This window comes from Rattus norvegicus, chromosome 7 (genome assembly GCF_021556685.1).
Source record: "Rattus norvegicus strain SHRSP/BbbUtx chromosome 7, alternate assembly SHRSP_T2T, whole genome shotgun sequence".
In the NCBI taxonomy this organism is placed as follows: domain Eukaryota; kingdom Metazoa; phylum Chordata; class Mammalia; order Rodentia; family Muridae; genus Rattus; species Rattus norvegicus.
The window spans coordinates 71199669-71227644 of NC_141540.1; the positions used below are offsets into that span (position 1 = coordinate 71199669).

Genomic DNA, 27976 nt, shown 5'->3' on the forward strand with positions numbered 1-27976 from the left:
GTATGTATATGTATATATGCATGCATGAATGTGCTATGTGTATGTATATTTTTATAAATTTATGCACGTATGCATGTATGTGCATGTGTAGGTATGTGTATGTTTGTGTATTTGTATGCATTTATGCATATGTGTGTATGTTTGTATGTGTGTATATGTATTCATATGTGTGCATGAGTGTATGTTTGTTTATATGCATGTATGTATATGTGTGCATGTATGTATGTGTGTGTTTGCATATGTTTATACATTAATACATATGTGTGCTTTATGTATTCTGTCTGTGCATGTGTGTATTGGGTGGAAGTACACCCAGAAACACAGCCATTAAAAGATCAAGTCCAGGAAGGCATCCAGAATCTCTGGGAGGGGCTAAGTTACAGAGTGACGAAGAGAGTTAAGTCTTAATTACAACTTACAAGTTTCAAACTTCAAACATTTAATTCCACAGAGGAAATAATTTGATATCAGACTTTAATATATTTTGACTTTCACTTGAAAGGAGATTTAATCTTTGAACTTCAGCTTTGCCCTGAGACTTTTATAGCATTAGGGGCCTTTATAATAAAAGTTTGAGGTATTTTCTCTGGTATTGGCATCTTACAACCAGAAAAATTTTATACTTTTTTCTTTTTGTTATCATTAATTCTCCTTGAAGAATTTGTGACACACTGTTGGAAAAATGAAGTTAGACATGATTTAGAGATGGAACGAGAACAGAATGGATTTTAAGCTTTGTCTTGCAACTGGCATTAAAATTGACTTGCTTAATGAAGTACACATACATATTTTAGGACATTCTAGAAGCAAATTCTAGACAGCAGTCTGGGGCACCAAGAGAATAAAAAGGGATGGCGGGCTAAGGATGTTAGCCATCCTGAAACGTATGCATCTCTCCTTCTTACGTCCTTAGGATACAATATGTGTTATGATTTCATTTTTCATGGACTGAGAGAAAAGTGAATCTTGAGAGTTTGATATGAACACTTCCTCTCCACACCTGGTGATTCCTTCACACTGTACCCTCAGTATAACTCTGCACTCCATCTCAGAAGAAGTTGAGTAATATGTCACTGCCAAACTGAGAGCACCAATTCAGGCAGGCTTATCCCGCCTCTCTCTTCAGAGTGAGAGAATAAGCCACTAGCAGGAATAAGGCTTCCCAGTCTCTGAAATCTGCATCAAAACTCATCAGGCCAGATCTTCCCTGGGGGCTTCAGGACAGAGGGATACGAAGAGGTTAAGAAGTGTAACTGTTTAGCAGTCTGACCCATACCTATGGAGGCAACCCTGAATAATTCTGAGATTTGGTATTAGCAAGGCACATGCTCCATGTTAACTCCTAATAAAAGTACAGTTGATCCCTGTCCTCCATCTGCACCTGCAAGATTCATTACCCAGTGTGCTCCAGGAAAAGGCTGAAGCCATACCTCTCGTGGTCTTTCATAGACTCCCCCATGGAATCAGAGCTCACCTGTAAAGCTTGCTGGTATCATGAATCAGTCATGTCTTTGAGATCTAGTCTTCTCATCTGTGACCCAAAAGTGAAGCTTAACTCACTTTGGGAGCAATGGCAGTGAAATCCTATTACTAAGTGTGGCATCAGTTTAGATCTGTGAACAAATGTGCTAACTCAAATTTCATTGCAAGAGGGAGACAGAGCCCAGCAGGGCTGGCAAGCAGAAGCACCCCAAGCAGAGGATGAAGAGACTCTGAGAGCAGGCCTACAGAACCATAGGGGCCTGAGCATGTGCATTTCTTTCTGGCAAATTCATCAGCTGGAAAACAGTGGAGCAAATGGGGACCACGAGGAGTACAAAATGCAAGGAGTATTACCGTAGAGGGATTTTAATCCAGTGATTTATTTTCTCTGGCAGGAGATCACATCAAAGACGTAGGTATGTGTGATCCACCTGGAAACCAGACATGCCACACACCATAATCCATCTGGCTGGAGTGCAAACACACCTTTAGCGCCAAACAATGAAGGCAAAGTTCATTGTAGAAGGAGGCATCCATGTTGAAAGTGATGTCTCTAATTGAGAGGCAGACAAAGTGACAAATCAGAGAAAGATTTGACAGAATGGGTCAGAGACAGGATACGTTCAACTCTCCAAGAACAGAGGAGAGGCTACTTAAGAGCAGTGCAGGGAGAGAGCAGAGAAGGTAAGTTAAGTTTAGATAAGGTCAGTTGAGTAAAACAGTTCTGTACAGTGCAGTTGAGTGCCACTGGGTTCCTTAGTGGAGTTCAGAAGCTGTGTTTCCAAGCAGAGCAATTCAGTCTGAAGCTCAGAGAAGTCCTTCAAATCATCAGCTTGCAGAGGACTTTGACCCCGAACACCAGTAAGCCTCAGAGACAATTATGTCAGGCAAATAAAAGATACTTTTACATATTACTTTAATGATACTCATGGGAGTGTCAAGAGGAAGTTTAATATCACCCTCAGTGATAGAGATTCTGTGTGCCCATATTAGATGAAGAAAGGTGCCCAAAGCTACAGAAACATTTGTAGTGCTCACAAGAGGAAACTGAGACTTATTATCACCCTGTGCAAATTCTCTGTCACATGAATTAATTAGAACTTTTCAATCACACTGAAGAAAAAGGAAGCACAATGTCAGTGCTAAAGTATTTGGAATTTGGAATTCCCTCACTAAAAGGGACTGAAATATTGATGTGTGTATCACTTTATGTCTAGCCTAGTTACTAGAGTGGATACATAAAAATAATTAATTATCTCTCCTAGCCCTAATTGCTGACATGGTCAATAAGATTCTTCTTTCATTGTTAGAGAATGTCTCCCACAAACCCTGCCCACAAATACCATCTCTAGACAATGTATACTAATGTTTACATTGCATTCATATTTTAAACAAATCATATGGGAAGGAAAACAGAATAGATCCAAACCAAACACAATGGAATGGAATGGCATAGAGTGGAGAAGGTAGAAGGTTACAGGAAAGGGCTGAGAGAGGCTGTCAGGGGAGGGAAGGGGGAGGGAGCGGGGAGAGGGGGGGATTAACAGGGGAGAGGGAAGAACAATGAGTTGATGAAGATCCTGTGGTTTCTAGATTATAGAGAAACAGCAGCACAAAAGGGCTATTCTACAGATAAGAAAAAGTAAGCCACAGAATTATATAATTTGCCTGAGGTCACTCCCTTATTAGTGGAATTGCTAGAAAAAGGAATCTAGTTTCACTGAGCTCAGCAATACATTGTTCCAATATACTGCCTCCGGTAATTTGCTCAGTTCTGAAGCAATGTTTTCATTTGTTTGCTACTTTTATTTTGTCTTTATGCCTAGACTTTTCACCTTACTTAGTTTTATAATTGGGTAGAAATCACTGGAGGAAGGAAAAACATAAGACTTAAGAGACTTTTCTTTCTGGGCCCTTGTAAGAATTCCCTTTAGGAGTCTTTATGGTCACGTTCAGCTGCTCTGGTTCATCGACTGGGGACACCATAATGTGGGAATGGATTTTTCTCAAGAGATAAGATGTCCAAATGCATTTAAAAAAAAACTTTACATGATAGAAAGTTTCGAACTTGTGCAACAGCTGAATAATAGGAAGCTCTCTCCTTCTGCCTCACTGTTCTCAACCCTGACCCATGACCTAACATTCTTCATCTATGTGGATGCCCTACATTATTTCCAAGCAATCATTACACAGCAATATACTTTGGAACACATTTCTAAAATATTGGAATTTCCCTTTAAAATCACCCACGTCAACTTCGTGTTTCAATTATTGTTCTTTATCTGGAAATACTGAATAGCAATATAAATTTTAACTAGTTTGTCAGACTGAATAAGGATACAATGATTGCAGCTGGTTGCTTATTTTCTAAATTGCTGGTTTTCATCTCTTCTCTATATTTCCTACCCTTGTTTAAAGATCAGGTCATCTCTTCTATAGCATTTCCCACAGCTAGAGTTTGACGATCGTATTGACATGGTCCCTGTGTGTCTGGGGCTAGGGATGTATCTCTGGTGGTTGAGCACCTTCCTCTGAGGGGGCTTCATGTCACCGAGTACTTGCCTCCTGTGTCTGATGCCCTAAACTCAATCTCAGGTCCTGAAAACATTATGGTACTGTGTATTTCGTGTAAAATTATAATTACAAGCATAGATAATTAGATTCAGGTTTCTTTTTTTTTTTAAACAAGAGTGTCTTGTGGGTGTCAGAGATGGATCAGTAATTAAGGGCCCTTGACACCAAACCAGAAGACATAATTTGGTTCCCAGGATCACAAGGGGAGAGATGAACTGATTCTGTGAAGTCATCTCCTGATCGCCACGTTCTCTCCTGAGCACATAAATGCCCCCCACCTCACAGATAAATAAACGTAAAAGCAATGAATGGTTCATAAGAGGCAGGTAGAACTGTGTAATGTTCACTTTGTGTGGTGCTATCTTAGTTATGCTTTTACTGTTGTGAACAGATAGCACGACCAAGTCAGCTCTTGTAAGGACAACATTTAATTGGGGCTGACTTACAGGCTCAGAGGTTCAGTCCATTATCATCAAGGTGGGAGCATGGCAGCATCTAGGCAGGCATGGTGCAGGAGGAGCTGAGAGTTCTACATCTTCATCTGAAGGTTGCTAGTGGAAGACTGACTTCCGGGTAGCTAGAATTGGGTCACAGTGACACATTTACTACAAGGCCACACCCTGGGCAGAGCATATCATAGGTGGCATTGCCTAAATCCATATAGATTATATGTTTTATTCACACTATATTATATTCTGCACTTATTAGCTAAAATAATTATTTCTAAAATCTTCTTACCATCTCCTTGCTACCTGAGGTGTACATCACTGTTTGGAAAATGGAGATTCTCCCATGATGCAGTTATCTATAGCTACATAGTATATCCCTGAATCTAGTGAGCTCAAACAATCACGGTTACTTTGTTATCACCTCTCATGATTCTGGGGTCAGCTGCTCTCAGCTACTTGGCTCAAGACAGAGAAAGTCATATTCTCATACATAGGGAGCAGGATTGCAGTCTTTTGGGAGCTTTATCTCCAATTATCATCTGGAATACTTCATCTTTCTTTGACTTTGTCCATCATGGCTATTGATATCTAGAAGTGACCATTCTGCTATAATTTATGACCTTGCATTGGATTTCACAGACAATAGTCACAGGCCCAACAGAGTGAGGGGACAGAATGTGGAACTTAGAGGTCAATGAATGTCAATTTGCATTATAAAAAGTTCAGGTGGCCTGTGCCTGGAGCTGACCCTGGGACACAGCTCTCTGTACCCAGACCCTGTGGGTAGAGAGCTGGATTCTCAGAAATGCAGACAGTCCTGAGAGCACAGTAGAGACCACCACGTCTGTTCACATTCCTGGCCCAACAGGAACCCACCTGGAGCCCTCCGGACACAGAAACCGAGGAGCAGTCTGGAACAGTATCCTTCCAGTTTCCACCTGCGCCTGGAGATGACCTGGTCCTACAGCTCTCTGTACTCAGATCCTGCTGGAAGAAAGCCTGTCTCCAGGAGTGTTGACACACAGGCTTACAGGAGGGTCAAGATAGTGTCAGAGACAGCAAGACTAGCTAACACCAGAGATAACCAAATGGCTAGAGGCAAGGGCAAAAACTTAAGCAACAGAAACCAAGGCCACTTGGCATCATCAGAATCCAGTTCCCACACCACAACAAGCCATAGATACCCCAACACACCAGAAAAGCAAGATTTTGATTTAAAATCACAACTCATGATGATGTTACAGGATTTTAAGAGGTACAAAAACAACTCCCTTAAAAAAATACAGGACAACACAGATAAACAGATAGAAGTCCATAAAGAGGAAAGACAAAAATCCCTTAAAGAATTACAGGAAAACACAAACAAGTGAAGTAATTGAACAAAACCATCCAGGATCTAAAAATTGGAAGAGAAACAATAAAGAAATCACAAAGGGAGACAATCCTGGAGATAGAAAAACTAGGAAAGAGATTAGGAGTAATAGACATAAACATTACCAACCGACTACAGAAGATAGAAGAGAGAATCTCAGAGGCAGAAAATACCATAGAAAACATTTACATAACAGTCAACAAAAATGTAAAACTCAAAAATCTCCTAACCCAAAACATTAAGGAAATACAGGACACAATGAGAAGACCAAACCTAAGGATAATAGGTATAGAAAAGAACAAAGATTTGCTGCCTAAAGGGTCAGTAAATATCTTCAACAAAATCATAGAAGAAAAGTTCCATAACCTAAAGAAAGAGATGCCCATAAACATACAAGAAGCCTAGAGAACTCAAAATAGATTGGACCAGAAAAGAAATTCCTCCAGTCAAAGCACCATATGCACAAAACAAAGAATATTAAAAAAAACAGTAAAAGAAAAATGTCAAGTAACATATAAAAGCAGACCTATCAGAATTACATGAGACTTCTCACCAGAGACTATGAAAGCCAGAAGATCCTTGGCAGATGTCATACAGACACTAAGAGAACACAAATGCCAGCCCAGACTATTATATCCAGCAAAACTCTCAATTAACATAGATGGGGAAACCAAGATATTCCATGACAAAACCAAATTTATACAATATCTTTCCACATATCCAGCCCTACATAGGATAATAGATGGAACACTCCAACACCAGGAGGGAAACTACACCCTGGAAAAAGCAAGAAAGTAATTTCAACTAATCCAAAAGAAGATAGCCACACAAACATAATTTCACCTCTAACAACAAAAATAACAGGAAACAAAAATCATTGGTCCCTAATCTCTCCCAACATCAATGGACTCAATTCCTCAATTAAAAGTCATAGATTAACAGACTGCATATATAAAGAGGACCCAGCATTTAGCTGCATACAGGAAACACAGCTCAGTGACAAAGACAGATGCTACCACAGAGTAAAAGGCTGGAAAACAATTTTCCAAGCAAATGATCTCAAGAAACAAGCAAGAGTAGCCATTCTAATATTAAGTAAAATTGACTTTCAACCAAAAGTAATCAAAGAAGATAAGGAAGGACACTTCATATTCATCAAAGGAGAACTCTCAGCCCTAAATATCTATGCTCCAAATGCAAGGGCACCCACATTCATAAAAGAAACCTTACTAAATCTCAATGCACACACTGTAGCTCACACAATAATAGTGGCAGATTTCAACACCCTACTCTCATCAATGGACAGATCATGGAAACAAAAAACAAACAAAAACACAGAGAAACTTACATAAGTTATGAACCAAATGGATTTAACAGATATCTGTAGAACATTTCATCCTAAAACAAAAGAATACACCTTCTCAGCATCTCATGGCACCTTCTTCAAAATTGACCATATAACAAAACAGGCCTCAACAGATACAAAAAGATTGAAATAATCCCATGCATCCTAGCAGATCACCACAGACTAAGTCTGGTCTTCAATAACAACAAAAACTACATAAAGCCCACATACACATGGAACTCTACTCAATGATAACCTGGTCAAGGAAGAAATTTAAAAAAAAAAGAAATTAAAGACTTTTTAGAATTTAATGAAAATGAAGCCACAACGTACTCAAACTTATGGGACACAATGAAAGCAATGCTCATAGCTCTGAGAGTCTCCAAAAAGAAACTGGAGAGAGCATACACTACCAGCTTGACAGCACACCTAAAAGCACTAGATCAAAAAGAAGCAAATACACCCAAGAGGAGCACACAGCAGGAAATAATCAAACTCAGGGCTGAAATCTACCAAGTAGAAACAAAAAGAACTACACAAAGAATCACAAAACCAGGAGCTGGTTCATTGAGAAAACCAACAAGATAGATAAACCCTCACCCAGACTAACCAGAGGGCACAGAGAAAGTATCCAAATTAACAAAATCAGAAACGAAAATGGAGACATAACAACAGACATGGAGGAAATTCAAAAATTATCAGATTCTACTACAAAAGCCTATACTCAACAAAACTGGAAAATCCGGAGGAAATGGACAATTTTCTAGAAAGATAACAGGTACCAAAGTTAAATCCGGAACAGATAAACCATCTAAACAGTCCCATAACTCCTAAAGAAATAGGAGCTGTCATTAAAAGTCTCCCAATCAAAAAAGCCCCAAGACCAGATGGGTCTAGTGCAGAATTCAATCAAACTTGTATAGAAGACCTATTACCAATACTGTCCAACTATTCCACAAAATAGAAACAGAAGAAGCACTTTCCAATTCCTTCTATGAAGCCATAATTACATTTATATCTGAACTGCACAAAGACCCAACAAAGAAAGACAACTTCAGATCAATTTCCATTATGAATATCTATGCAAAAATACTCAATAAAATTCTTGCAAACCGAATCCAAGAACTCATTAAAATGATCATCCATCATGATCAAGTAGCAGAGATGCTTCAATATATGGAAATCCATCAACATAATCAACAAACCCAAAGGAAAATAACACATGAACATTAGATGCTGAGACAACATTTGAAAAAATTCAATACCCCTTCATAATAAAAGTCTTGGAAAGATCAGGAATTCAAGGCCCATACCTAAACATAGTAAAAACAATATACAGCAAAACAGTAGTCAATATCAAACTAAATGGAGAGAAATTGAAGCACTCCCACTAAAATCAGGGACTAGACAAAGCTGCCCACTCTCTCCCTACTTATTCAATATAGTACTGGAAATCCTATCCAGAGCAATCAGACAACAAAAGGAGGTCAAAGGGATACAGATCGGAAAGGAAGAAGTCAAAATATCACTATTTGCAGATGACATGATAGTATATTTAAGTGATCCCAAAAGTTCCACCAGAGAACACTAAGCCTGATAAACAACCTCAGCAAAGTGGGTGGATATAAAATTAACTCAAACAAATCATTCGTTTTCCTCTAGTCAAAGGATAAACAGGCTGAGAAAGAAATTAGGGAAAGAACACCCTTCACAGTAGTCACATATAATATAAAATTATAAAATACCTTGGTGTGACTCTAATCAAAAAGGAAAAGATCTATACAACAAGAACTTCAAGTCTCTAAAAAAAAAAAAGAAGATAAAGAAGATCTCAGAAGATTGAAGGACCTCACAAGCTCATGGATTGGCAGGATTAATATTGTAAAAATGGCCATCTTACAAAAAGCAATCTACAGATCCAATGCAATCCCCATCAAAATTTCAATTCAATTCTTCATAGAGTTAAAGAGACAAATTTGCAAATTCACTTGGAATAACAAAAACCCAGGATAACAAAAACTATCCTGAACAATAAGAGAACTTCTGGGGGAATCACCATACCTGACCTCAAGCTCTATTACAAAGCAATAGTGATAAAAAAAAAAAAACTTTATGGTATTTGTTCAGAGACAGACAGATAGATCAATGGAGTAGAATCAAAGATCTAGAAATGAACCCACACACCTATGGTCATTTGATCTTTGCAAAGGAGCTAAAACCATCCACTGGAAAAAAGATAGCATTTTCAACAAATGGTTCTGGTTCAACTGGAGGTCAGCATGTAGAAAATGCAAATCTACCCATTCTTATTGCCCTGAACAAAGCTCAAGTCCAAGTGGATCAAGGACCTCCACATAGAACCAGATACACTCAAACTAATAGACGAAAAAGTGGGAAAGAGCCTAGAACACATGGGGACTGGAGAAAATTTCCTGAACAGAACACTAATCGCTTATGCTCTAAAATCAAGAATCAAAAAATAGGACCTCATAAAATTGCAAAGCTTCTGTAAAGCAAAGGACACTGTCATTAGGACAAAATGGCAACCAACAGATTGGGAAAAGATCTTTGCCAACCCTACATCTGATAGAGGGCTAATATACAAAATACACAAAGAACTCAAGAAGTTAGACTTAGAAGAATCAAATAGCCTTATTAAAAATGGGGAATAGAGCTAAACAAAGAATTCTCAACAAAGAATCACCTAAAGAAATGATCAACATCTTTAGTCGTCAAGGAAATGAAAATCAAAACAACCCTGAGATTCCACCTCACACCAGTCAGAATAGCTAAGATAAAAAATTCAAGTGACAACAGATGCTGGTGAGGATGTGGAGAAAGAGGAACACTCCTCCATTGTTGGTGGGATTGCAAGCTGGTAAAACCACTCTGAAAATCAATGTGGAGGTTCCTCAGAAAATTGGACATAGTACTACCTGAGGACCCAGCTATACCACTCCTGGGCATACACCCAAAAGGTGCTCCAACATATAACAAGGACACATGCTCCACTATGTTCATAGCAGCCTTATTTATAATAGCCAGAAGCTGTAAAGAACCCAGATGTCCTTCTACAAAGGAATGGATACAGAAAATGTGATACAACTCAGCTATCAAAAACAATGACTGCATGAAATTCTTAGGCAAATAGATGTACCTAGAAAATATCATCCCAAGTGAGGTAACCCAATCACAAGGAAAGAAAGAAGAGAGAGAGAGAGAGAGAGAGAGAGAGAGAGAGAGAGAACATGGTATGCACTCACTGATAAGTGGATATTAGCCCAAAAGCTCAGATTACCCAAGATACAATCCACAGACCACATGAAGCTCAAGAAGACAGACCAAAGTGAGGATATTTCAGTCCTTCTTAGAAAGAGGAACAGAAATATTCATAGAAGGAGATACAGAGACAAAGTTTTGAGCATAGACTGAAGGAATGGCCATTCAGAGCCTGCCCCTACCTGGGGATCCAGCCCATATATATACAGCCACCAAACCCAGTCACTATTGAGGATGCCAACAGGTGCATGTTGACAAGAGCCTGATATAACTGTCTCCTGAGAGACTCTGCCAGAGCATGACAAATACAGAGGTGTACTCTCCTTGTCAACCATTAACTGAGAATGGGGTCCCCATTGGAGGAGCTAGAGAAAGGATTGAAGGAGCTGATGGGGTTTGCAACCCCATAAGAACAACAATATCAACCAACCAGAGGTCCCAGGGACTAAACCACCATCAAAAGAGTACACATGGGCAGACCCATGGCTCCAGTTGCATATGTAGTAGAAGATGTCCTTGTTGGGCACCAATGGGAGAACCCCTTGGTCCTGCCAAGGCCTAACCTCCAGTGTAGGGGAATGTCAGGGCTGGGAGGTGGGAAGGGTTAGATGGTTGGGTGGGGGAACATCCTCGTAGAAGAAGGGGAAGGAGGAATGGGATAGGGGGTTTCTGGATGGGAAACCAGGAAAGGGGGATAACATTTGAATTGTAAATAAATTTTAAAAAATCCAATAAAAAATTCAAGTGACAGGATAGGGCTCAGTGCTCTCCTCCTGATATTAATTTGCCTCATTTTACTTAACAGCTTTTGCTGTAATTATTAATTATAGGATCTGCTGGCATTTATCCAACCCATTTTACTCTCACCGTGATCTGTGGAAGCAAATACTTCTGAGGTGTTTTTAGTTGCTCGCACTTATTGCTCTGACCCACATGTAGGCTCCTTCCTGTTTGTCAAGCCAGAATCACTAGAAATCAGCATATTCCCTCTCCAGACCCAACTCCACCACTGGGTCTGGAGAACTTCTTCCCTTCCTCCTCAGGCATGACATCCCAGAACCTTCTTGAACATTTCTCATTCCAAAATGGAAATCAACTACTTCTCCAAATACTCTATATCCTTCTAAGATAAAATACGAAATTCTTCTGATATTTCGAATTCAAACTGTAGAGTTCTCCTACCTTTGGTCATGTTTTTCTCTTCTCTTCTCTTCTCTTCTCTTCTCTTCTCTTCTCTTCTCTCTCTCTCTCTCTCTCTCTCTCTCTCTCTCTCTCTCTCTCTCTCTCTCTCCCCACTCCCTCACTCCCTATCAAACATCAGCCTGATTATGAATATGCCTTAATATAAAAAGTAAAAGATACTCAAATGTATGTGAATGACAAAGTTAATGAGAACTATTTTTCTACCTAAACTTCTTATAGCCTAGAGCTCCAGGTTTTGGGTGTATCTCATAGTTACGTGGTGAAGCAAGAGTGCTTTAATGTTATTTGAAACTAGTGTGTGTAATTAGAGCTCATCCTCAACACAGTTAGGCTCATCTGGCTCTGCTTTTCTTTTATAAGGATGGCATTTTGAAAGTTTAATTTAATTGCGTTATAAAATATTTACATAGTGTCAAAACCCAGTCTGCAAAAGCTGATTTATTCAGAGAAAGGTGACTTCTATTCATACCTCTTCTAAATCTTCCCTGTCAGTAACTTTCTGCTCAATATTGGATTATTGGTTTTGTCAGGAGAAAATACGTATATATTTTAATCTCACAACTCTTTCATGAGCAAATGGATTTGTACAATACATACCTGTTCCACTGTGCTCTTCCCTACCCTAAAATTGAAAACCACTGCATATCAGAACATAAAATATCCCTTCTATCCTTTAGAGATCTGTTCCCAGAGCCACGCGTCATTCAGCAAGAATCCCACTAAGGATGTTTAGTCTTTTCCAGTCCTTCACTCTCACAGGTAGATCTGTGGTGAATGGTTTCAAGACAGTATGCACTTGTGTGTGCGTGTGTGCGTGTGTGTGTGTGTGTGTGTGTGTGTGTGTGTGTGTGTGTGTGTGTATTTTAAGGTATTTTAGAGAATGATTCCTAGAAAATGGGAGGTTACTTAACATGAATGTTAAGGAACAGTGCTGAGCTACCATTCATAGGTGGTGTAAATTATAGTTTCTGACCAGCAGTAATGTGTGTAACCACCCATCTTCCCAGTCTTAACCCATTAGATTACATTGTCAGATTTATGCATTCATTTTTGCAAATCTGTTAGGCCGTAAGATTATTTATGTATATATACATACACAAACCACAATTTTGTCATTACTAATAGGATATTAAACATGGAATGTGAAAATAAAACCCCATTGTAACAGAATGAATTCAACAGCCTGCATTATAAAACACGAAAATAAATACTTTTCTCTCTGTGACTTGATAGTCACTTAGCAGTGGGCTTCTTCTGCACTCTGTTTAGTTAAACTTGTCTTTCTTTCACCTTCACATTCAACAGCAAGCCATTCCTGGGGTGCACCGGACTGGAATTTATCCTCATAAACACACCCTGTCAGAGTACACCCTGTCTGAGAGATTACTTAGTAAAACCATGCTGACCCTGGGCTGGTGGCTAAATCGGGTGATTGTCATGCACTCTAGGGGGTTGTGACCTCCTTCCAGCTAGGTGCACCTCTCAGTCAGTGTGCCGCACCCACACAGGGACCTAGCAACCATCGCCCGCCAGCCTCACAGCCTTATACTGACAAGTTAATTTTCTCCCATTTTACTACTTAACCTCCCTATAACCTCAATCTGTGCAAGGTCTGATGATCAGGACTTTGGTGACGCCGCAGAGATGCAGTTTCTCTACCTGGTTTGTCTCCAGTTTTAATGAATGGGGAAGAGCAAAGAGAGGTGTTTAGACAAACTACATTAACGTATGTATTCAAGTACTCAGCCACTAGTGCACTTTTACCTATTTACATTGTTTGAATTATAGCTGTCTATTCTTTAACTACACTGACAATGAAATGTTTGCCACCCCTGGTTCTGGTCAGCCAAGTGTGTTAATCACTCTTTCCTCATGATCCTAGTTTCATCTAAACTCAAACAAGAACCCTTATGTGATACTTTGTAGCTGCTCGCTATAAAAAAGCAGATGAACACAAGCAAGCCGAGTCCTGCCTTCCTTAAGTATTGTTAAATTAAATTCTGTTAGAGCAATAAGGGCATTTTCTCAACCGTGAGTGATTTTCTGATTATTCTTAAAATAGAGACTCGCTTTAAATTAAGTTTTCAGGAAGGATAGGTGTATATCATAATGAGGAGCTGAAATTGTGACTGGAAAATGCATTTGTTTTCTTGCAACTGACTCGCAGACTGGATTCTACCTAAAGAACTGAATGTCTATGTTTCAAAGACAAAAATAACTAAGATTTATTAAATTAAATAATAAAGGTACTGTGGCACTATTCTAACTGTATGCTCCTAGAGAGAAAAATTAAAGCAAAAATACCTCTCCTTAGTTGCTTTTCTAATTTCAGTGACAGCATATCTGGCTTACACAGTTTAATGCATGAAGATCCATCTCGGCTCATGGTGAAAGGGGATGTAGGTAGCTGGGGCATGGAACACGTGGGGACCAGAGGAGACAGCGGCTGTAGGAATGGGAATTTGATGTCACCTAAGTGGATTAGGAAGCCGAGTGGAGACAGGAAGAGGGGTCGGTCTCATGATCACAAAGTTCCACTTACCCAGCCTGATCCAAAGCTCCACAACCTCTCCAAACATGAACATGTGCTGGGGATGAAGGATTCAAATACATAGGCCTGTGGGAGACAAGGTACATCCAAAGCACAACACTTCCAAGATTTATTTTCTATGCAAGTTCATTAGTATGAAAAAAAATTTGTGAAGTGTCTCAAATTTTGCATGTATATGTATGTTCAAAACACACATACATGTTTGTACGCAGGTACTTGTGTATGGGTCCACATGTGTGTGCATGGTATATGTGTGCATGTGCATGCAGGTATGCAACTGTGTGTGGGGGGGAAGAGGTCAGGGATCAACACTGGCTATATCTCTCAATGCCTCTCCACCTTAGTTCATGAGGAGCATTCCTTACTGGATCTGGAGCTCACCAACTGGCTAGCAAAGAGGATCCAGCGTCCTCCTGTCTGCCGTCCAGCTCTCGGGTTACAAGGCATGTTGCCTTGTCTAGAACTCTTACATGAGTTCTGGGGAGTAAACTTATGCTTGCACATGAAAACCTTACCAACTGAGCCAGCGCCTCAGCTCCTGTTCTGAAGCATTTTTAATGGAACACAACTGCTCTGAACTCCTCGAATAGATCAACCTAGGAAGCAAGAGCATTCATACCTCCATCAAGTTTTATGGTCAAATACCCTTGCATTGATCATTTTTCAAAAGCCACCACCTACTATATTATTTTGTCTGTGTTTCTTTGGGAATGGCATAGAGTTGGGGAATATTATTCGCTTTACTAAGATTTGAAAAAAGAGAAAACATCGACAGCCAGACTGTGGCCATTCAGCTTTATTTGGTGAGATAAAGGTCATGAGGCTCAGGGTTTCTCAGGGTCTTGAATGTCATTGGCGTCTTGTTCTGGTTTGCTTCTCTTGTGTACAGATGAAGGGATCTGGAGTATACCAAACAGGCCATTGCCTTGGGAAATTATGTATAGGCACATCAGATCATGCTTATCACCATTTATCAGAATTGACTATGTATTCTGCTCCTTTTCTTCCTCACCTCCATACTGGTAAATGAATGCACATAGACAAAGTCTCTTCACTGAGGCAGAACAACAGACTTGAGGCAGATTGCTAGCTGAAGCTTTTTCTATAATGAAGGGGAGGAAAGAAAGTAGGGGACCTTAATGTAGTTTCAAGACAGAATGTAAGGAGAGAACTAGACCCTCAGAAATGCAGACACGCCTGAGAACTCAGAGGAGACTACTCTCTGCCCACATTCCCAACCCAAGATGAAATCACCTACTACCATCTGTGGCCCCTGAGCACAGAGACCTAGGAGCAGTCAAGAGCAGGACCCTTTGGGCTTCTGCCTGCACCTAGAGCTGAAAGCCAGTCACTAGGAGCACCTACACACCTGAGAGCAGAGGTAAGGCCAACTTTTTTTGCTTCAAGCGACCTAACTTATGGACTCAGGACACACAAAGGCAGAAGTCCTCTTGGACAGGGCACTCCCAGTTTCTGACTGTGCCCGTAACTAATCTGAATGAGCCAACAGCTCCCTGCACACAAATCCCACGGGGAAGAGAGCTGAACACCCAGAAGGGCAGAGCACACTGAGACTTCAGCACAGACTACCACTACTGCCAACATTTCCAATATCCCTGGTCCAAGAGCTGAAAGCCAGTTGCCAGGAGCGCCTACATGCCCGAGAGCAGAGCTCTCTGTTCCCAGAGCTAGATGAAAGAAAACAGGTCTACAGAAGTGCTGACACACAGTGCAATAGGAGAGTCAAGCTACTGTCAGAGACAGCAAGACAAGGTAACACCAGAGACAACCTGATGGTGAGAGGCAAGGGCAGGAACCTAAGCATCAGAAGCTAAAACTATTTTGTATCATCAGAGCCCAGTTCTCCCACCAAAGCAAATACTGGACATCCAAACACACCAGACAAGCAAGATTTAGATATAAAATGACATTTTATGATGAAGATGGAGGATTTTAAGAAGGACATAAATAAATGTCCTTAAAGAAATGCAAGTCAATACAAGTAAACCAGTAGAAACAATTAAAAAAGAAACACAAAAATCCCTTAAAGAAATACAGGAAAATACAACCAAACAGCCGAAGGAATTGAACAAAACCAGCCAGGATTTAAAACTAGAAATAGAAATAATAAAGAAAGCACAATCTGGAGATAGAAAACCTAGGGAAGAGATCAGGAGTCATAGATGCAAACATTACCAACAGAATACAAGAGATAGAAGAGAGAATCTCAGGGGGAGAAGATACCATAGAAAACATCGACACAGCCATCAAAGATAATGTAAAATGCAAAAAGCTACTAACTAAAAACATTCAGGAAATCCAGGACACAATGGGAAAATCTAACCTAAGGATAATAGGTATAGAGGAGAGTGAAAACTCCCAACTTAAAGGGCCAGTAAATATCTTCAACAAAATTATAGAAGAAAACTTCCCTAACCTGAAGAAAGAGATGCCCATAAACATACAAGACACATACAGAATTCCAAATAGATTGGACCAGAAAAGAAATTCCTCCTGTCACATAATAGTCAAAACGCCAAATGCACAAAACAAAGAAAGAATATTAAAAGAAGTAAGGGGGAAAAGTCAAGTGACATATAAATGCAGACCTATAAGAGTTACACCAGACTTCTCACCAGAGACTATGAAAACCAGAAGATCCTGGGCAGATGTCATACAGACCCTAAGAGAACACAAATACCAGACCAGGCTACTATATCCACCAAAACTCTCAACATAGATAGAAAAAACAAGATATTCCATGACAAAAACAAATTTACACAGTATCTTTCTACAAATCCAACCTTACAAAGGATAGTAGATGGAAAACTCCAACACAAGGAGGGAAACTACACCCTAGAAAAAGCAAGAATGTAATCTCCTTGCAACTAAACCAAAAGAAGAGACACAGAAACATAATTCCACCCCTAACAACGACAATAACAAGAAGCAACAATCACTATTACTTAATATCTATTACCATCAATGGTCTCAATTCCACAATAAAAAGACAAAGACTAACAGACTGGATACGTAAAGAGGACCCAGCATTTTGGTACATACAGGAAACACAACTCAGAGGCAAAAACAGACACTTCCTCAGAGTAAAAGGCTGGAAAATGTAGAGAGCTGCGATGTGCCACGCCTCAAAGATGGTGCTTGTTTCCACCTTCCACCCTCCCAACGGTGAGCACTCCTTGCAGTAAACAAGTCCTTATTTGGCTATGTCTGCCTGGCCCACTAGCTTCCGCATAGTGACAGCCTATCTACATGACCCACGTGGCTTGCTAGGACTGGCCAGTGCTAGCTATTTAAGTGTGGTGCAGGGTGTTCCCCAGGAGGAGAGAGAGGGAGAGAGAGAGAGAGAGAGAGAGCGAGAGAGAGAGAGAGCGAGAGAGAGAGAGAGCGAGAGAGAGAGAGAGCGAGAGAGAGAGAGAGAGAGAGAGCGCCAGAGCCAGAGCCAGAGCCAGAAGAGAGAGAGAGTCAGAAGGATGTATCATGATTCCTGAGTAAAACTCCTTGAAGAAGATCTCCTGTGGTTGTGTCTACCTTGCTGGTCGAGGTTGGGCGCGGTAAGTGGTGGCCCGTACAGGGAATCCTCGAATCCACTGTAAAGGGACTCAACTCTCTCCAAGATCAGAACTTCTTGTAGTCAGGGCAGCGCTGGAAAGCTCCCAAGGTAAGGTGGGACAATAAAGACCGCGGAAAATAAGCGGCTATAAAGTCTCAGGGTAGTGAGCAAGTAAAGTTCACGGTAACAGCGAACCAAAAGGAGACAATAAAGTTCCCAGGTTTTGGGACGAGGGTTAAGTTCTCGGATTGAGACAATAAGGTTCCCAGGTTTTGGGACAAGTCGCAAAGCTCTCGGATTGAGACTATAAGGTTCCCAGTTCTGGGACAAGTTAAGAGGGACATAGCTTACACCTGGAAATCTGGAGAGTTTTCTGCATTACTACAGCCATTGTTACTGTTGATAGCAGTTTCTGCCGCCTCAGCCATTGCTGCGGCCATATCCCATACCTCCGTAGTACAGACTGCGGCAGCTGTAAATTATTTTTCTGCAGCTATAAGTAATCTATCCGCAGGTGTTGCAGAAGCTTTAGATGTTCAGGGTAATATTAATAGTTAAAAGCGGGAATTTTGCTGCTGTATCAAAGGGTCGATTTGCTCCAGGAACAAGCAGATATTATGATGGGTGTGACTTTGAGTTTTATGGTTATATTATTACTCTGGGAGAGAGTACAAGATACAAGCTTTTCCGGTTTCAGACTAAGGGACACAGTATTTTGGGATAAAGATTTTGTCTTTGTGCTTTTAAAAGGAGTGATTAGGCTCTGGAAACCTCACAGAGTCATACTGATCAGATTTGATAGAGGTAGACCACCTGAAAAATTTATTCAGGAGCAGCGAACTGAAAGCAAAGTTCGCAGTAACAGCGTACCGAAAGTAAAGTTCGCGGTAGCAGAGAACTGAAAGTAAAGTTCACGGTAGCAGCGAACTGAAAGTAGCAAGACGCGCGGTGAATTTAGCCGTAGCAGCATAGAAAGTTTTTGTCATGGGGAACCTCACAGTCTCGTCCAATTTTTCTGGCTCTTCAAGAGCTGTTTGAGCGAAAGAAACTAAAAATAAAAAGAAGCACCATAGAGAGATTTTTGAGCGAATGCGATGCCATTGCACCCTGGTTTGCAGCCTCTGGTAATCTCACGGTGGCGAGAGCTGGGACAAGTTAGGGAAAGACCTTGATTTTGCCCGGGAACAGGGGATTCTAAGACCTGGGGTCCGTCCAGCGTGGCGCTTAGTGCCTAGTTGCCTTGAGGATCAGAAATGTTGTCAGGCAGCTATAAAGAAGGGGCAAGCTGCCCTAGAAATACTTCAAGAGGAGAGGTCAGAAAAGCAGGGAAGCACAAAGGAGACAGACTCAGAAAAGACAGATACAGAGCAGGAAACAAACGAAACAGATTCAGAAGAAGAGTTACAAGAGTTGATAGAACAAATGCGGAAACAGTCTCTAAGGAATAGACAGAAGAAGAAAAGGAAAAAGCCTAAAATGGTGGAGGAACCTCCTGGGCGGTTCCCCTCGGCTCTTCCTCCCTGCAATGTAGTAGAGGGAGGAAGTAGAGTTTCAGGTAGTACATTCTGCCCAGAAGTGTGGAAGGCAGTCCACACAGAACTACATCTGGCCTATCCTGTTTATGTGGATGCTAATCAACAAAGGTATCATGAGCCTTTAGACTTTAAGGTGATCAAGTCCCTGGCAGAATCAGTCAGGACATATGGTATCACTGCCTCCTTTACTATTGCTCAGATAGAGGCTCTACACAGATTTTGCATGACTTCTAATGATTGGACCACCCTGGTGCGAGCGTGCCTTAGTCCAGGACAGTATCTAGATTGGAGAGCTTTTCTAATTGAATATGCCAATGAACAGGCTGCTGCCAATTTTCGGTGTTCCCAAGACCCATGACGATACGTCATGACCTTTAAGCCCACTCCTCTAATTTATCTAAATAGTTGTCAAGTTATTTTTTAGGTAAGTGGACTGGAGAATTCGATTTCTTAATGGATCAGATACGTGTAGCCATCGTGACCATGAACTCCACACATGCAGATGCTAGACTGGTCATCTTGGATTGCTGCTGCTATGAATCATCTTAGAGAGTGGGTGGGTATGGGAGCCCTAGCTAGATTCTTGCTGCTGGTCTCCCTAGTGAGCCTGTGGTGTCTCTGTAGAATGAGGTTTGTTCAGAGGCGGCACGCGGCTATGGTGGTACAGACATTTACAGCCATTGAAGCAGGACAGTCCCCTCAAGCCTGGCTTACGGTCATTCAGAAGACCTAGTTGCACCTCGCCTCTAAGTATATGTGAATGACCTTGCCCAGCGACGGGCAACTTCACTTCTACCTAAGGCATGGAACCTTGTGGGCGATGAGGTGTCCTACGACGGGTTTAATGAAGGGACAATTTTCTAACAAATGCCAGGTACCAAAGTTGAACCAGGAACAGATAAACCATCTCAACAACCACATAACTCCTAAAGAAATAGAAATAACTATTAAACGTCTCCCAACCAACAAGAGCCCAGGACCAGATCGGTTTAGTGCAGAATTCTATCAGACCTTCATAGAAGACTTCCAATACTGCCAAAACTATTCTACAAAATAAAAACAGGTGGAGCACCACCAAATTCCTTCTATGAAGCCACAATTATGCCTATACCTAAACCTCACAAAGACCCAACAAAGAAAGAGAACTTCAAACCAATTTCCCTTATGAATATCTATGCAAAAATATTCAATGAAATTCTCGAAAACTGAATCAAAGAACACATCAAAATGATCATCCATCATGATCAAGTAGGCTTCATCACAGGGATGCAGAGATGGTTCAATATTCAGAAATCCATCAATGTAATCCACTATATAAAACAAACTCAAAGAAAAAAAACACATTATCATTTCATTAGATGTTGAGAAATCATTTGACAAAATTGAATACCCCTTCATGATAAAAGTACTGGAAAGATCAGGAATTCAAGGCCCATACCTAGACATAGCAAATGCAATATACAGCAAACCAGTAGCCAACATCAAACTAAATGGAGAGCAACTTGAAGCAATTCCACTAAAATCAGGGACTAGACAAGGCTGCCCACTCTCTCCCTACTTATTCTGTATAGTACTCAAAAGTCCAAGCCAGAGCAATCAGACAAGAAAAGGTCAAAGGATACAAATTGGAAAGGAAGAAATCAAGATATCACTATTTGTAGAAGTTATTATAGTATACTTAATTGACCCCAAAAGTTCCACCAGAGAACTCCTAAGCCTGATAAACAACTTCAGTGAAGTGGATGGATATAAAGTTAATGCAAACAAATCAGTAACTTTCTTCTACTTAATGGATAAACAGACTGAAAAACAAATTAGGGAAATGACACCCTTCACAATAGTCACAAATAACATAAAATACCTCCATGTGACTCTAACTAAGCAAGTGAAAGATCTGTATGACAAGAACTAGAAGTCTCTGCAGAAAGAAATTGAGGAAGATCTCAGAAATTGGAAATACCTTTTATGCTCATGAATTGGCAGGATTAATATATTAAAAAAATTCTTTTCCAAAAGCAATCTACAGATTCAATGTAGTCCCCATCAAAATTCCAACTCAATTCTTCATAGAGTTAGAAAGAACAATTTGCAAATTCATTTGGAATAACAAAAAACTCAGTATAGCAAAAACTATCTTCAACAATAAAAGAACTTCTGGGGGAATCACCATCCCTGACCTCAAACTCTATTACAAAGCAATAGTGATTTAAAAAAAAATGTATGGTATTGGCACAGAGACAGGCAGTTAGATCAGTGGATTAGAATTGAAGACTAAGAAATGAACCCACACATCTATGGTCACTTGATCTTTGACAAAGGAGCTAAAACCATCCAATGGAAAAAAGATAGCATTTTCAACAAACGGTTCTGGTTCAACTGGAGATCAGCATGTAGAAGAATGCAGATCAATCCATTTTTATGGCCCTGTACAAAGCTTAGGTCCAAGTGTATCAAGGACCTCCATATCAAACCAGATACACTCAAACTAATAGAAGAAAAAGTGGGGAAGCATCTCGAACACATGGGCACTGGAGAAAGTTTCCTGAACAAAACACCAATGGCTTATGCTCTAAGATCAAGAATCAACAAATGGGACTTCATAAAACTGCAAAACTTCTATAGGCAAAGGATACTGTCATTAGGACAAAATGGCAACCAACAGATTGGGAAAAGATCTTTACCAATCCTACAACCAATAGAGGGCTAATATCCAAAATACACAAAGAAATCAAGAAGTTAGACTCCAGAGAGCCAAACCCCTATTATAAAATGGGGTGCAGAGCTAAACAAATAATTCTCAGCTGAGGATTATCCAATGGCTGAGAAGTACGTAAAGAAATGCTCTACATCCTTAGTCATCAGGGAAATGCAAATCAAAACAACCCTGAGATTCTACCTCACACCAGTCAGAATGGCTAAAATCAAAAACTCAGATGACAACAGACACTGGGGAGGATGTGGAGAAAGAGGAACACTCCTCCATTATTGGTGGGATTGCAAACTGGTACAACCATTCTGGAAATCAGTCTAGAGGTTCCTCAGAAAATTGGACATTCCACTATCTGAGGACCAAGCTTTATCTCTCCTGGGTATATACCCAAAAGATGCTCCAACATACAACAAAGACACATGCTCCACTATGTTGATAGCAACCTCATTTATAATAGCCAAAAGTTGGAAAGAACCCAGATGCCCTTCAACAGAGGAATGGATACAGAAAATGTGGTACATCTACACAATGGAATATTACTCAGCTATCCAAAACAATGACTTCATGAAATTCATAGGCAAATGGATTGAACTAGAAAATATCATCCCGAGTGAGTTAACCCTATCACAGAAAAACACACATAGTTTGCACTCACTGATAAGTGGATATTAACCCAAAAGCTTGGATTACCCAAGATACAACTCACAGACCACATGAAGCTGAAGAGGAAGGATGACCAAAGTGCGGATGTTTCACTCCTTAAAAAGGGGGGGTGGTAAAAATATTCATAGGAAGGCAAAGTTTGGAGTGGAGACTGAAGGAATGGCCATTCAGATCCTGCCCCACAGGTGCCATATATATAAAGCCACCAAGACTAGATAAGATCGATTAAGCTTAGAAGTGCTTGCTAACAGGAACCGGATATAGATTTCTCCTGAGAGACACAGTCAGAGCATGCCAAATACAGAGGTGAATGCTAGCAGCAAAACACTAAACTGAGAATGGGACCCCCATTGGAGAAATTAGAGAAAGGATTGAAAGAGCTGAAGGGGCTTGCAACCCCATGGGAACAACAATGCCAACCAGCCAGAGCTCCCAGTAAAGCAGTACCCAAAGACTATACATGGACTGACCCATGGCTCCAACTGCATATGTAGCAGAGGAAGGTCTTGTTGGGCACCAGTGGAAGGAGAAGCCCTTGGTCCTGCCAAGGTTAGACCCCCAGTGTAGGAAAATGTCAGGGGAGCAGGAAGGGGGATGGATGGGGAGGGGAACACCCTTATAGAAGAAAGGGAGGGGGATGGGATAGGGAGTTTATGTCCTGCAAACCAAGAAAGGGAATAACTTTTGAAATGTAAATTTTAAAATCCAATTAAAAAATTGAAAATAAATAAATGAATAAAGCAGAATGTTTCCCCGAAGAGAAGAAGCAATGAAGAATAGGAACAGTTATGAGGTTGATCTGGTCTTAGCTCAGCTCATTACTTGGTGGATTTGCCTAACAGATCCTAGCGGATGTTGAACTGTGTCCATCTATCACACCGGTTATGACAAACGGAAACAGGATAAACAGTATTCCTAAGAGTAGACGTCCCAGGCATCGACAGACTAAACCTGAGTTTGTGGCACTGAGTAAAGGTGGCAGAAGACTCTCTCAGGGAATTTGTATCTCAAAGGCATTCGCCTTTTTTCCTCTCAGTGTCTCTACATGCTAAAATGAAGAGACATTTGGAGTCATTTTATGATTTAAGGTCTTAACGCTATTTTGAAAGGTTGAAGGTAAAGTTCTCTTAAAATTAATGTCATGTACAAATCTATGGTGGAGTGAAATTTAAACAGTATTATTTTATCAAGTCAGTCTACGCAGACTATTCAATGATGGTGGTGCTTGTGTATCTGCTTTGTGTGCTATGTCCCTTCTATATTGTCACAATAATTGCAATTGTACTCCTCCTTATAAAACGTCTTTCTCATTTTATATGCCAAAACACAGTTCATATGCATGTATACATACACATATATTATATTATATTATATTATATTATATATATAAAAGTTTACATATAATTTTTATTATTGTTGCCACTTGGTTTCTTAGTAATTTTTTTCTCTGTCACACTCATAAGCATTGACTATACTATGCATACATTTATTAATCAGAGTGAATTGCATTCCTGTATTTTGGCATCTCTTATACTAATTATCAAATTAAAAATTATGCAAACAGTATAGCATGATCCTTTCATTGTTCCTAAAACATGAGACAATAAGGAGATAGATCATCCAGACATGCAGTATCTGGAGTCAAACTTTCACAGAGAACTCTCAGTTGATGGTGTAAAAATAAAAGTGATTTACTGAAATCACTTTAACTCAAGCATGTGTATTCAAATGTACAGACTCGTCTAATAAATATTCATGAAGTTTAATTTAATATTATTTCGATGTTTTTCAAATGGCCTCTTAGAACACAAGTTAATGAAGCTCCTAAGGATGGATTCATTTCATCTAATCATGAATAGCGCTCACATCTTTTGAACATTCCAGTGTGCTGTGAGAAGTGCTAATTTTTCCGTGTGCCTTATCATGGTCAATCTTATCCATCTGCCATTTGTTCTTTCTGTCTCCCCCTTCCCCTCCTGAACTCATAATTTATGTTTTCTCTGCAGGAGAAAGATTGCTCCCTGGTCAGGCCAGAACAAAGATGGCAGATTTGCAGCTCATTGAGAAGATTAAATCACATAACATCAAAGATTATTTAAAGCTGGTACAGTTCAAGGCACTGAAATGACAGAAGTCACTGGAAGAGTGGAGAGGGTACCAATGCCTAAGTCAGCAACCTAAGGAATCATCTTAATGTGCCATGCCTAAGTCAACAACCTAAAGAACTGTCTTAATGCCCAAAGTCTTCACCATGACTCTTGTCTGGATTAATTCACCTCGTTATTTTATATTCCAAGTTCTTGTCATGGAGCAAAAGTCTATTCATGTAGAGTTCAATATCATATGTCATATCTGTTCTTTCAAATAGCGATACTTTGTTGCATTTGATCTTTAAAGATTCCCCAACATTCAAATGTGTGCTAAATGGCACAGAAGATACATAAGCACTCTGCTATGCCACCATTGAGGGGTGTCCCCAGCCACCATTCTTCTGGTATGGATATGTTTCTTGAGTTATTATTACTATGATGTTCTTTCCTTAAGTCTACATACTTTCAGATTATCTTACAGATCGCTATGATAGGTCATTCTTTTATAAAGGAGAATAGTTAAATTGGTGATGCTTATGAATTCCAGCTTATATTTTAAAATTACCAACAAAGTTGACCTTAGAGCATGCATTTTCATTGGCTCAGGGTTTTCTGTACTGCAGAGGTAGAGGCTTCTCTTGCGGAAATAGACACCAGTTGTTCAAGGCATATCTTGTCTTCAGTCTCACCTCACATTAATGTGTGGGGGAAAAGCCTATCCCTTTACCTCATAGCTTGTACTTGTACTTTCCTGAGCCTGGAGTTTAGTGGAGCATACATTAGACTGAGAAGTTTTGTTACACGATGGATTCTTTTAATCGTCTTTTGCTGAAAAGGATCATGTTGTTGCATACAGGGAACAACTTCATATTCACCATATCATTAAACATGTCTGAAGCGTTACTGTTCCTGACTGCTCCCAACATGTCCAGTGTGGAATACCACAGTGCTCCATCTACTTTCACTTAGGCTGGACACAGCACTTAAATACAGCCTTTGCTCTGAAGTCGGCAGCCTGAGAACATCACCCGCGTTGCTTATGCTGCTCGATAATGAATACATTTGGAGTGATTAAGCTGGACTCTCATTTATACATCTTAGCCCGATATTTTAAGGATGAATTACCATACCAAGAGAGCTATGTCTCTCAGTTGGCCCCCGAGTGACTGGTTTGTTGACTTTCCAGCAATGACCAGCTAACCTTTCTTTTTCTCTTTGTCTTGGCATGTAAGGTAATGCTTCTTCACATCCTTCAGAGGGAGCCTATGTGCCAGTGCTTTCCTACTGTAAAAGCCCACTTATAACGCATATGTTTCTATTTAATTAAGCTCCCCATGTGACACACGTTTTCCAGGCAGAATTCACACAAGCAATGCATCGCCTCATATATTTCTTAGGTCGACTCAGCTACATAGAGTTTTATATAAACAAAAAAACCAAACTTCAAAATTCCAATAACATAAAAAAAAACTCTCTCTCTAAATATGTTTCCTATTTAGGAAAGTGTTACCAAGCTTACTCCAGTTTAATTCCAAATTTAATCCTTAACCAGTTCAAATGCACCCAAACATAATGATCTACTTACCAATCCATCACTTGGAGCGTCTGCTAGGACAGGCAGGTGGTCTCTTTCAGAAATACCATTAGATAATGATAATGATTGTAATTAGGTGGTAATGATCTTGGTCATTTACAACATGCAGAGTCATTTGTATAAATGATTTTTTTTTTACAAGTATGGCAAGTAGCTGGAAGGAACCAAAAGATATTTCATTCCTAGATTACAATTTCTCTAAATAGACACAATTAGTTAGGCATATGGGTCTGGGAAAGTTTCTTCCTTGTTCCTATTTAATAAGGCAAATTATATCATTATTTTCAGGGATATGAACTGGCAAAGAGTCATGGCAAATGTGGTCTCCTGCTTACATGTTCAGCTCCCATCAGGCCTCAGATGTTTTGTGACTGAGTCTTGTTAGGTAGCTAAGCTAGGTCTAGAACCTGTGGCCACTCCACCTCTGCATCCTGAGTCCTGGGATCACATCCTCAACCACCAAACAGGTAAAACAAACTAGAAGTGGCTGGAGTTTTTTAATCTCAAAGCCCACCCCCTAGTGCTGAATTTCCTCTACCATGGACCCTTTCACCTAAACCTCCCCAAACAACATTACCAACTTGGGAACAAGTGTCAAATGCCAGATTGTGGGAGCCATTTCCTATTCAAACCAGCTCAATAGCATCCCCCAACCCCCAGATTTAGCACGGAAGTCCTGCTTCTACCTCTGCTTGTAAGGTCAGTCTGAGATGGAGCCCTGTGTTGTTCTTCCATGGTTCCCCTTCTCTTATTAAAGAAACTGTGGATGATTTACCATTTTTCTGACGTGATCAACTCCAATCTCCAACACTACCAGAGATAAAACTATCTTAGTTAGGGTGCTGTGACCAGACATCATGACCAAGGCAACTCTTATAAGGACAGCATTTAATTGGGGCTGGCTCACAGGTTCAGAGGTAAAGTCCATTATCATCAAGGCAGAAGAATGACAGTGTCCAGGCAGGCCTGGTGCAGGAGGAGCTGAGAGTTCTACTTCTTGTTCTGAAAGCAAACAGAAGACTGGCTTCCAGGAAGCTAGGAGGAGGATCTCAAAGCCCACACCCACAGTGACACATTTCCTCCAACAAGGTCACACCTACTCTCAAGGTCCACACTTCCTAATAATGCAGCTCCATGGGCCAAGCCTATACAAACCATCACAAGGACGTAGTCTCCTCATGGGATTTTGTTCCTCTCTAATGAACCACTGAAAACACAATTCTAGATGAAGATAGTCATTTTTTTAATTTCTCTTGTGGTTTAAAATATAGTATTTCCTAGTTTACATATAATTTTTTAAATATGATATGAATTGTTAAGCAAACCATATTGTTTGCATATGAACTCTGCACAACACAATGCGTTCTGACCAAATAGGCATATTTCTTTGCCTTTCATAAATAAATTCCACAGTGTGTTCTACAGAAATACATTAGCTTCTTTAGTGCACAAACATCTTGTAGCAACAATATTTGTTGAATGCCATTCAACAAGACCTATGTAATTAACACATAATTCATGTGAGTGTTGCAAGCCTTCCCATTAACACAAGGCTAAA

At 40.1% G+C, this 27976-nt stretch overlaps 1 long non-coding RNA gene across 4 annotated transcripts in view; it reads left to right on the forward strand.

Annotated features, from left to right (window-relative positions):
• Positions 1–27197, forward strand: part of LOC102552423 (uncharacterized) — a 36596-nt gene extending 9399 nt beyond the window's left edge. For 2 of the 4 annotated variants that reach the window (XR_015624735.1, XR_015624738.1), the window contains exon 3: positions 24741–25353. This is a non-coding gene — a long non-coding RNA (uncharacterized LOC102552423). Of the gene's footprint in view, positions 1–24740; positions 25354–26706 lie in introns of those variants that run through there. The other 2 variants (XR_015624737.1, XR_015624736.1) reach the window with 2 other exon arrangements.
• The last annotated feature ends 779 nt before the right edge of the window (positions 27198–27976 follow it).